At 40.9% G+C, this 12,433-nt stretch overlaps 1 pseudogene; it reads right to left on the minus strand.

Moving 5' to 3' along the window:
* Nucleotides 1-10,319: 10,319 nt before the first annotated feature.
* LOC102951288 lies at nucleotides 10,320-11,286 on the minus strand (annotated as a pseudogene).
* Between the last annotated feature and the right edge of the window lie 1,147 nt (nucleotides 11,287-12,433).

Consider the following 12,433-nt stretch of genomic DNA (forward strand, 5'->3'; position numbering starts at 1 on the left):
TTTTACTTTAAGTGACATTTAGAGCTTATTATGAGTGACCTTTAGATCTGTAATATGTTCTGGAAAGTATTAAGGGACTTGGAAGAGAAATTGCTTTTAGCTTTTTTACTAAGAGAATGAGCTACACGTCTATCTCGAATTGAGACTAACGATTCATTATGTCTATCTCCGAAACTTTGAAATGCCCACTTGAAAGTTTTCTTAAAATATAATTTACAGCCTTGTTATAACTTGTAGTGTTAGAAAAGTGTGGACATTTTTGATAATTGTTCTTAATATCAGTGGGGGATTTAAGTACAACACACTATCTTTCTAGTCACACCTATGCTTCAGTTGTCTAAAATAGACCAGTTTTTTTTTGAGGTGTGTGTGTGTGTGTGTGTTAAGTGATACTCTAGAAGAGCTTTATTGAGCAAAATACAGAATAAATCAGAAAAAAAGAAATTTTCCAAACAATACTATAATAGGTAAGAGGATACTGTTTGTTACATTTATTCAACAAACATTTACTGAATATCTACTCTATGCCAGGGACCATTCTAGACAGTAGAAATCCGGTCATGAACAAAACAGACAAAAATCCTTCTTGCAGCTTATATTCTATTGGGAAGCTATATTCCAAATCCCAGACTCATTATTTATGTTTTCTTTTCATATTTTTATGGAATAGCCAGTCATTTTGTAAAAAAAAAAAAAAAAAAAAAAAAAAAAAAAAAAAAAATCACATCCTGGTAAAAGAGAGAAGTCTCCTGAACACATTTTTTGAAGCTAATCTAACCCTGATACAAAATCTTACCAGATATATAGCACATAGAAATTAAAGACCGATTTACTTAAAAAAAAAAAAAAGCTAACATAAAGCACTAGGCCAACAAAATATGGACAGTATTCAAAAGAAAATACTATCATCAAGTACAATTTATTCCTGAAGGTCAGGGTGACAACATCAGGAAATCTCTTACTATGTCATATCCATCGGGCAAAAGAAAACTAAGTTACTAAACTATCTCAATATATGGCCCAAAGGGGCATTTGCTAAATTTCAACGCCCATTTCTGGAGTAACACAGCTAAGCATTACTTTTTTAAAAGCCTATGCATGAAAGAATAGGTTTTAGTATTATGATATTCAGATGAAAACAATAACCATCATCATCTGTAACAGTGACATACTAGAGGCTTTATACTAAAAACTAAGAACGAGACAAGTATGCTTCATCATTACAATTGTTTAGCAATGGCATAGATATTTCAGTGAATGCAGTTAGAAATATCTGCGGAGAAAATCTAGAAGATTCTGCATTAAAACTCTTAAAACTCGTGAGAGAGTTTAGTCAAATGCTTGAATACAAAGGAAATGAACAGACTGAACAGCTTTCTCACATATTGCTAATAACTAGTTAGAAAATATAGTAGAGACAGAAAACCACTTCAAATGGCAACATCATATGCAAAATAACCAGAAACAAACAATTAAAAATTGGCTGGAGAGAATTACAAAACTGCACTGGGAAAGATACAAGATTTACGTAAACGTGGAAGAATAACATGTTCCTGGATAGGAAGACTAAACAGTATAAACACGCCAAGTTTTCCAAAATTCAGATGTAAGTTTATTGTAATTCAGATCAAAATCCCAATAGGATTTTTGAAACTTGAGAAAAGGATTTTAACACTCGTCTGGAAGTTTTAAAACACGAGACAGCCAAGAAAGTTTTGAACAACAAAAATAAAGAAAGGATATTTGCTTACATAAAAATGTATCAAAGAAACACTTTGAAAACAACGTGATGTTCGAACGGGAAGATGTCGACATGGAAAGAGAACTGGGAAACTCTGAACAAAGATGAATATTTTGATAGAAAATTGGTAAGGACGTAAAAAAGAAGAGAAACAATTGACCAAAATTTTGTAATAATAGTAATGCCCAACCTAATTAGCAATCAAAGAAACAAAAATTAAAATGAGGTATATATGTTTGACCAATATTTTTAAGATACCAATCCTCAGTGATGAGTGTGGCTACTCATTTTACTGACATGGATGCAAATTAACCCAAATGTTCTGAAAGGCAATATGGCAAAATATGTATCAAAAGCCTTAAAATATTAATATAATTGTAATTCCACACCAGAAATCTATCCTAAGAAGCTATTTAGGGGTGCCTAGTTGGCTTGGTTGGTAGAGCATGTAACTCTTGATCTCACGGTTGTGAGTTTGAGCCCCATGTTGGGTGTAGAGATCACTTAAAATAAAAGCTTTTTTAAAAAAATAGACTATTCAGAGATGGGGCCAAAGATGCACATCAGAAATGGCCACCATTTCTTGTTTATAAGAAATAAATAGTGAATAATAGTGATATAATAGTGAATAAATAAGTAGTGAAAAAATTGGAAGGAATTGAAATGTCTATATATCAAATGCCCACATGCTTACTATATGATGTTACATGAAGAAATTAGTAGGTAAAACTTCATGATCCTGATTTGGTACACACACACACACACACACACACACAAACACACACAGGATAGACAGTAAGAACCCAAGGGAGAAAAACAGAGGGACTCTAAGAAATGTGTTACAAGCTTAACAATGGTAAACTCTGGATGATGGGATTAGGAGAGATTTTATGTTCTTTCCAATAATCTGGACCCTGAAAACCCACCACCCAGTTTCTTTTTTTTTAGTGTTTATTTATTATTTTGAGAGAGTGTGAGAGGGGGAGGGGCAGAGAGAGAGAGAGAGAGAGAGAGAGAGAGAGAAAGAGAGGACCCAAGCAAGCTCCCAGCTGTCAGCCTAGACCCCAATGAGGGGCTGGAAACCAAGAACTGTGAGATCACAACCTGAGCCACATCAAGAGTCAGTCGCTTAACCGACTGAGCCACCCAGGTGCCTCCACTTTCACAGATACTAAGATTTTGCCATATCTGCTTGAGTCTTTTCTTTTTAACATTTATTTATTGTTGAGAGACAGAGAGAGGCAGAGCATGAGCAGGGGAGGGGCAGAGAGAGAGGGAGACACAGAATCCAAAGCAGGCTCCAGGCTCCGAGCTGTCAGCACAGAGCCCGACGCGGGGCTCAACCCCACTAACCGCGAGATCATGACCTGAGCCGAAGTTGGACCCTTAACCCATTGAGCCACCCAGGTGCCCCTTGAGTCTTTTTTAAAGAATAAAGCTTACGGATGCAGTTGCAGCCCAGTTTTTACCCTGAACCTATTCCAATATGCTTTCCTTTCCTAGAATAACCACTATCTTAAAGTTAGTTCCTTCCATGTCTCATTTTATGTTAATACAGCAAAATGTTCCCATATACCATTTATAGTGTATTACTGTTGTGAAAATTAATAAAGCTAACCTAATTCAAAATGGAGTTGGGAAGCAATGAAAGAAGATTTCTCACTCCTATACCATTCCGCACAACTTTCTTTACGTACCCAGCAGGAAGAAGAAAGATTTTCTCTTTGCCTAGCAACAAGGTAGCTAATGAGAAATCACCACAACCCTGAACTTTCCATCTCCTCCAATGAGCTTTTGTTCAAAATAACCCCTCAACTTCCACCTTTACTCTACGAAAACAAGCTCTCCTCCTTAGCTCTTTGAACTTGACTATGGTTTGCCTTAATGTGCATGCCCAGGACAGCAGTTCCCCTGTTATTGCCAATTAAACTCACTTTTGCCAGTTCAATAACTGCCTATTTTCTTTTTAAGATTGATACTCTGTCGTGTGGTTCTCAAAACTTACAAACATTTTACTATTATATATGAATTCTTTCGTAACTTGCTTTATTATTCATTTTGATTAGGGATGGATCCATATTGGCCTCGTTCATTTATTTTACTGTTGAATAGAATTCCATTACGTAAATAAATTTCTTTCCAGAATTGTTTCAACAACTGCATTCCAACTGCCCAGCATTTGAGAGAACCTGTTTTTCTACATCCTTGCCTAAATTTACACTGTCATATTTAGAGTTTTGTCAACTTGTTGGCTGTGAAAGATATTTATTTAAATTTGTATTTCTTGATTATTATTGAGATTGAACATCCTTTCATATGTTTGTTGATTCTTCATATTTCTGCTCTGTGAATTATTTGTCCATATTCTTTGACCATCTTTTCACTGCTTTTTTCCAAAAACAAATACATAGGAGTTCCTTATGGCTTCTTGATCCCCTATGTGATTTTGGCTTATATGTATTGGAAATGTCTTCTCCCAGTCATACATTCTAATTTACCCTTGACTTTGGTCATACAGAAAAATGTAAATTATTACATATTCAAATTTTGGTCTTTTACTTTATACTTTTAGCTTTGGTTTCTTGTATTAGAAAGCCATTGACATCTCCAAGTCATAAAGATATTCTCCTACATTTTGTCTAAAAGTTTTGTTTTTTTCGATATTTCAGTCTTCCTCCCCTCCTTTCTTCCTCCCTTCCTTCCTTCTTTCCTTCCTTCTTTCCTTCCTTCCTCCCTTCCTTCCTTCTTTCCTTCCTTCTTTCCTTCCTTCCTCCCTTCCTTCCTTCTTTCCTTCCTTCTTTCCTTCCTTCCTCCCTTCCTTCCTTCTTTCCTTCCTTCCTCCCTTCCTTCCTTCTTTCCTTCCTTCTTTCCTTCCTTCCTTCCTTCCTTCCTTCCTTCCTTCCTCCCTTCCTTCCTCCTTTCCTTCCTTCTTTCCTTCCTTCCTTCCTTCCTTCCTTCCTTCCTTCTTCCAAGGTTTTATTTAAATTCAAGCTAGTTAACATACAATGTAGCACATTTAGGTCTTTAAATCCACCTGAAATTGGTTTTTATTATTATGTGATGTAGAGATCCAATTTTATTTTTCTTCCTATATATACTCAATTGATACCAAGGCAATTTATTTTTTTTTAATTTTTTTAATGTTTATTTATTTATTTTTTATAACAGAGAGAGACAGAGCATGAACGGGGGAGGGTCAGAGAGAGGGAGACACAGAATCCGAAGCAGGCTCCAGGCTCTGAGCTGTCAGCACAGAGCCCGACGCAGGGCTTAAACTCACGGACCACGAGATCATGACCTGAGCCGAAGTCAGACGCTCAACCGACTGAGCCACCCAGGCGCCCGGATACCAAGGCAATTTATTAAAACCTTATACTCTTCTAACTAATTTTAATGTCATCTCTATTACATACTAAATTGTACGTGCACATACATTTGGCTTCATTCGGTTTCATTGGTCTGATCTCTTCATTTTGCCAATATCACACTATTTAATTACTGTAACTTTATAGCAAATTCCTATATGTAGTATTTTTGTGATTATTCAATTACAATATATATAACCATTTCCTTTATCTTTTCTTTGAATCATCCATTAAGAAAAAATGTAAATTCTATTTTTTTATTTTTACAAATCTGGTTTTTAAAGAGCATTCTGTGCTTTTTTTCATGGTTTTTATTTATTTTGAGAGAGAGACAGAGAGCCAGCAGGGGAGGGGCAGAGAGAGAGGGAGACACAGAATCCCAAGCAGGTTCCAAGTACAGAGCCCAATGCGGGCCTTGAACTCACAAACTGCGAGATATGACCTGAGCCGAAGTCAGATGCTTAACAGACTGAGCCACCCAGGCGCCCCTTTAAAGGAAACTTTTCATTTTATTTATTAATTTTTAAGTTTTTACTTATTTATTTTTTGAGAGAAGGAGAGTGAGAGAGTGAGCACGAGTGGGGGAGGGGCAGAAAAAGGAGAGAGAGAATCCCAACCAGGCTCTTTGCTCTCAGCACACAGCCTGATGGGGAGCTCGAACCCATGAACTGTAAGATCATGACCTGAGCCAAAACCAAGAGTCAGATGCTTAACTGACTGAGCTACCCAGGTACTCTCTTCTATTACCATTCTGAGGGAAGTGTAGAAATCTTACCTCATTTGAGGTGCCTGGGTGGCTCAGTCAGTTGAACATCCAACTTCAGTTTGGTCGTGATCTTGAGGTCCGTGAGTTTGAGCCCCGCGTCGGGCTCTGTGCTGACAGCTCAGAGCCTGGAGCCTGCTTCAGATTCTGTGTCTCCCTCTCTCTCTGACCCTCCCCCATTCATGCTCTGTCTCTCTCACTCTCAAAAATGAATAAATGTTAAAAAAAATTTTAAATAAAAAAGAAATCTCACCTCACTTTATGTCCCAGTTCTGTCCCCGTTTTATAATATAGTTGTCTTAAATATTTCTACTGCATACATTTAGTTTTTTTTTTAATGTTTATTTATGAGTGAGAGAGAGAGAGAGAGCACCAGCCAGGGAGAGGAAGAGAGAAAGAGAGAGAGGGACAGAGGGTCTGAAGCGGGCTCTGTGCTGACAGCAGAGAGCTTGATGTGGGGCTTGAACTCACAAATTGTGATATCATGACCTGAGCCGAAGTCAGACGCTTAACCCACTGAGCCACCCAGACGCCCTTCTACTGCATACATTTAAAACCACATCAGACAGTGGTATACCTTTCTTAAACCAGCAAATGTAATTTGGAAAACTCGGAAAAAAAGCCCGTTGTATTTACCCATACTTTTGCTTGCCACGTTCTTTCTCCTTTCTTGGCATTTCCAAGTTCTCCCTTTTATCACTTCCTTTTTGTTTAGAGAACAACTTTTGGCCATTCTTTTAGGGTGTGTTTCTTAGCAGCAAATTCTCTTAGTTTGTCTTTCATCTGAGAATGCTGGATTTTCTCTTTATTCCTGAAGGGTACTTTTGGTGGGGATATATTCATGGGGATGCCAATTTTTTCCTTTCAGATAATTCTAACATCTCTCTCGTCTGGACATTGACATCTACTGATTGCCTTTTCTCATTCTGTTTGAGATCTGATTGTCTATTGACAATCTGATTGTTTGAATGATTGTCTATTGAAAGCTGGATATTTCCATATTATCTCATGAGACTCTGGACCTTGTTGAAATCTTCATGTTTTGTTTGGTTTTGCTTGCTTACGTTCTCTTCTTTTCTGACACTCCTCAGAATGAGCTGCCTCATTCCCACAAGGTGGAGGAGAAATAAAGGTTCCCAGCTTGGTTTCCACCGACACCAGAGTTTTGGAGTCGGGCGAACTCATTTCTGTTGGAAAGCAGTGGACTTCCAGCTCTCCATGTGGTCTCCATGGATACCATGGGTGGGGGAGGGGGGTCACTTCCCCCTCCCCCCCCCCCCCCCCGCCATGGTATCCTCTGATCCCAAGGGGGGTGGGGCTCATTACCAAACAGTGGGGATGAAAGTTCCTGCTTTTAATTTGGCTTTCTCTGAACCACCTAATAATCGGGGCTGTTAGAGAACCTTGTTGCAGCTTTGTGAGAGTGGATGTCTAAGTTGCCCCTTTGGCTTTTCTTTCATGGGTAGGAGTCAGGTTACAGCTCTTTCTGTGCTGTCTGAGTGCAGTGGACTGGTTTTTGTCTTGTTAAGCTCTCCCCTTCCTGGTTCTTTGGCTAGAGAGGATAAGTCTTGTTGAAGCTTGCTTTTTTTTTTTTTTTTTTTTTGTCTTCTCCTGTTGATATTCGTGGGATGAAGATATATTTTCTTCAGACAGTTCCCTGTCTGGGAAGTCACCAATGTATCATTCCTTGGTCCCAAAAGTCCATAGTTGATTTGCTTTCTTTTCCACCTTGCAGAGTCTTTCTACGTCTGTTTTTTATATATAAGGCCCAGTATTTTTGGTTTTACTTAGCAGGAAGAATAGGGAAAACACATCTCCATCTTCCAGGAAGTAGAAGTCCCAACTTGTTGTTTGTTTGTTTTCGGTGGGGTCCACACCTAGCGTGGAGCCCAATGAGGGGCGTGAACTCACGTCTCGGAAATCAAGACATGAGCTGAGGTCAAGAGTGGGAAGCTTAAGCAACAGAGCCACCCAGGCGCCGCCCCCCTCCCCCAACTTGTTTTTAAACTTCCCCAAAGTGTTCCTTGTAGTATGCATTCCACAAGCAATGCCTCTTCAGCTCTACTCACATATATGCCCACTTCTTCGTTCATCATTGCCTTTTGTGTTTCCATTACTTCCTTCAAGGTTCAGCCTTTTCCTCATTTTAGTATAGTCTTGGGTCACATTTTCAGTAAGCATTCATGAGTGGTAAACTCTTCCAATGTTTGTCTGAAAATGTCTTTTTTCACATTCACTCTTGGATATTTAGCTGCCCTAGGTAGGCAGCTATTTTCCCTTAGCTGTTGGATGATAGATGTTCACTGTCTTCTGGCCCACGTTGTTGGTATGAAATCTGTTGTCTGCGTGATCGCCATTTTATTGGGGGGGGGCAGAATATAGATCTTTCCTCAGATTACTTGTAGTCTTTTTCTTTGCATTTGTCATTCTATAGCTTTCCTCCCTTGTTTCCACACGCCACTTTATTTTTTTAACTTTACTTATTTATTTTTGAGAGAGAGAGCACGTAAGTGGGGAGGGGCAGAGGAAGAGGGAGAGAAAGAGAGGATCGTAAGCCTTTTTTTAGAATATTTACTTATCTATTTTGAGAGAGAGAGTGCACAAGCAGAGAGAGAGAGAGAGAGAGAGAGAGAGAGAATCCCACGCAGGCTTTGTGCCAAAATCAAGAGTGGGATGCTTAAGCAACCGAGCCCCCCAGGCGCCCCTCCAACATGTCACTTTAATTCGATTTATCTTGATGGCAGCTTTGCTCTTTCAATCTAAGTATTCATGTCTTCCTTAAATTCTCCTCTTTTTTCACTATTGTTCCTCTCTACTTCCTATTTCCTTCTTTTGGAATGCTTGTTAGATATGTCATTCACACTTCTATGTTTCTTAATCTCTCCGTAAGATTTTCTACCTAAATTCTGAATCAGCTTAGTTTTTTAATTCTGTGACCTTACTTTCATGTCTAGAATTTTTATTGGATGATTCTGATGCCTTTTTTTTTTTATTCCCCCGCTCCCACCCCCGTGGCTCTATTCCCTTTAATATCATTAATCATTTTAAATATATTTATTTTTAGGGTTCTTTTCTTTGGTATTGTTCTTTTATCTCTGGTTTACTGTGTGCTATATATGCAGAACTTCTTAAGGATAGGTTACCTATGGGGCGCTTGGGTGGCTCAGTTGGTTAAGCATCGGACTCTTGATTTCGGCTCAGGTCAGGATCTCGGGTTCGTGAGATCGAACCCCGGGTCAGGCTCTGTGCTGGCATTGCGGAGCCTGCTTTGGGATTCTCTGTCTCTCTCTGTCTCTGTCTCTGTCTCTCTCTCTCTCTCTCTGTCCTTCCCCTCCTCTCAAAAGTAAATAAATATTGTTTAAAAAAGGATAGGTTGTATACTTCTGTGATTTGTATGATGTGTCTACTCTACGAGTGTGCACGCACACATGCCTGCTTCTTATTGAGGCAGGATTTTTTTTTTTCCTGTAGGAGTCCCTGGCTCCCTAGTTTCTGAAGATAGCTCTAAAAATAATTTTTGCGTTTGCATCTGCTAGAGACGCGAGCGATTTCACATAACGGGAAACAGTTTTCGATGTTAAGTTTTCCTTTGCCTTCCGGCACTACGTGTGCACTGTAAACTCAGGTGGTATAGGGGCATTTGTCACAAACTTAAGGCTTTTATTTCTCATGGTATACCGATTTCGCCTGTTCCCCACCCAGAGACGAAGGGAGAGTCATGTTTCCTTGAAGCTTCCCTGGGCCATCTGGCAGAGGTATGTTTTCCCTAGTCCTCTAGTCACAAGGTGCAGCTTACTTATCGCTCTTCCTCAGTTGGAGCTATCTGCCTTAGGCAAGTACAAGGTCATGATTCCCTTCCCTGCAAGGGCCTTAAAAGCCTAATCCAAAGTTATCAAGGTGTATGACTAGTTCAGATAGCCCTTAGGTCACCATAATACCAGCTAATTTGGGGCGCCTGGGTGGCGCAGTCGGTTAAGCGTCCGACTTCAGCCAGGTCACGATCTCGCGGTCCGTGAGTTCGAGCCCCGCGTCAGGCTCTGGGCTGATGGCTCGGAGCCTGGAGCCTGTTTCCGATTCTGTGTCTCCCTCTCTCTCTGCCCCTCCCCCGTTCATGCTCTGTCTCTCTCTGTCCCAAAAATAAATAAAAAACATTGAAAAAAAAATTAAAAAAAAAATACCAGCTAATTTACTTATCATTTTTGTTTTGAGTTCTTTTCTTGGTTTTTTTTTTTTTTTTTTTTTGGCTGGGTACGGTATGCTTTATTGATGGTACATGACAAGATGGGGCTCTCCAAGCCCCTCCCCTTCTTCAGGGGGTCTGGGATGGAAACTGTGTAGAGGTCTGGAGAGTCTCAGCGTGTTGGGGGATGATTTGGGGCAAGGACTCCCCAGAAGCTGAGGGACTCTCTTTTCCTCTTGCTCTTGCGGGGGCTGGTGGCCTAGGGGGCCCTTACTCCTTGGAGGCCATGTGGACTATCAGGTTCACCACCTGGTTCCTGTAGCCAAAATTCATTGTCATGCAAGGAAATGAGCTTGACAAAGTAGTCATTGGAGGCGATGCAAACCCCAGTGTCGAAGATGGAAGAGTGGGTGTCACTGTTAAAGTCACAGGAGACAACCTGGTCCTCAGTATGGCCTAGGATGCCCTTGAAGGCGCCCTCCAATGCCTGCTTCACCACCTTCTTGATGTCGCTGAATTTTGCAGCTCCGGGTGGCAAGTGAGATCCACAACTGACACGTTGGGGGTGGGGACACAGAAAGTCATGCCAATGAGCTTCCCATTTAGCTCAGAGATGATCTTGCCTAGAGCCTTGGTGGTGCCAGCAGAAGCAGGGATGATGTTCTGGGTGGCTCCTCAGACATCATGCCACAGTTTCCCAGAGGGGCCATCCGCGGTCTTCTGGGGTACAGTGATGGCATGGACTGTGGTCCATGATGCCAAAGTCATCATGGATGACGCTGGCCAGAGGGCCCAAGCGCTTGGTGGTATAGGAGGCATTGCTGACAATCTTCAGGGAGTTGTCATACTTCTCATGGTTCATGCCCATCACAAACATCAACAGAAGGGGCAGAGATGATGACCCTCTGGCCCCATCCTTCAAGTGAGCCCCAGCCTTCTCCATGGTGGTGAAGACCCCAGTGGACTCCACAACATACTCAGCACCAGCATCACCCCATTTGACGTTGATGGGATCTAGCCTCTAGAAGATGGAGATGGGCTTTCCGTTGATGACGAGTCTCCTGTTCTCAGCCTTGACTGTGCCGTGGGTAGAATCATATTGGAGAATATAGACCATGTAGTTGAGGTCGATGAAGGGGTCATTGATGGGGACAATATCCGCTTTGCCAGAGTTAAAAGCAGCCCCGGCGACCAGGTGCCCAATATGGCCAAATCGGTTTAGTCCAACCTTTGCCATCGTGTCTCGGGACGAGCTGGCACCACTCCAGAAAATGTGGCTTCTGTTTTACAGGGAGAAGCAGAGAGCTTGAGTTCTTTTTATACTTCTGTCAGCTGGGAACTTTTCTTTCAAGATCCATTGTGATTATTAAAATAGCTATATTTTTATTCAGGGTTTTTATGTCCTTAGAACAGAGTTTGGTGTTAGGTCAGTTTGCTATGCTGACGAAACTACTGCATACGTTACTTTTTGTAGTTTAAGAGGCCACTGTTCTCAAGTATTTCAGATAACGATGATTCCATGCAACGCTGGGAAGGTATGTTTGGTAGGCGTTTCTTCTTGCTTTAATGATCATTTACTAGGAGATGTGTCTGTTTTACCATTTCACAGAAAATAAAAGGAGCCCTTTCTGATTCAGTCTGAAACGTATGAACCTACAAATGTATACTCCACTACAAACACTGCAGATAAACCTTACGGCTTTTAGGGATCTAATATTCAGACCAGCAGAGGGCATGTTTGACTACATTCCTCATTATCACTTTTCTATAATGAACAAATGTCACATAGCATGTGTATCTTTGTTTGAGTGAGATAACCTGTGATTTGCTTTCACATTTCTCAAGCGTAGGCCATTTATTTTCCCCGGGGGGGAGCTAATTTAGTTCAAATTACGCCTGGTCGGCCACCTGGGTGGCTCAGTTGGTTGGGCATCGGACTCTGCATTTCAGCTCAGGTCATGATCTCACAGTACACGTGTTCGAGCGCTGCATTGGGCTCTGCGCGGACAGCTTGGAGCCTGCTTGGGATTCCCTCTCTCCCTCTCTCTCTCTGCCCTTCTGCTTTCTCTCTCTCTCTCAAGACAAACAAACAAACAAACTTTCTGAGATTGTTCATCTCCACTCAATGGCCTGGAGATTTAAAATCATTGGTGTGTCAAACCAGGCACCCTTGCAAGCTGGAGAAATCAAAGAAGCAAGCAAATAGAGTGAGACACTGGACAGAATGACGGGGGTAAGTCACAGAAAGGAGACCCAGTATGGGTGATTCGTTCATCAAAAGATTGTGAATTCTTTGTTTTTAGTTCTTTGTTGTTGTTGTTGTTTATTTATTCTTGAGAGAGAGAGACAGAGACAGAGTGCAAGTGGGGAAGGGGAAGAAAGAG

The sequence above is a fragment of the Panthera tigris genome, chromosome X (assembly GCF_018350195.1).
Source record: "Panthera tigris isolate Pti1 chromosome X, P.tigris_Pti1_mat1.1, whole genome shotgun sequence".
NCBI classification, from domain to species: Eukaryota; Metazoa; Chordata; class Mammalia; order Carnivora; family Felidae; genus Panthera; species Panthera tigris.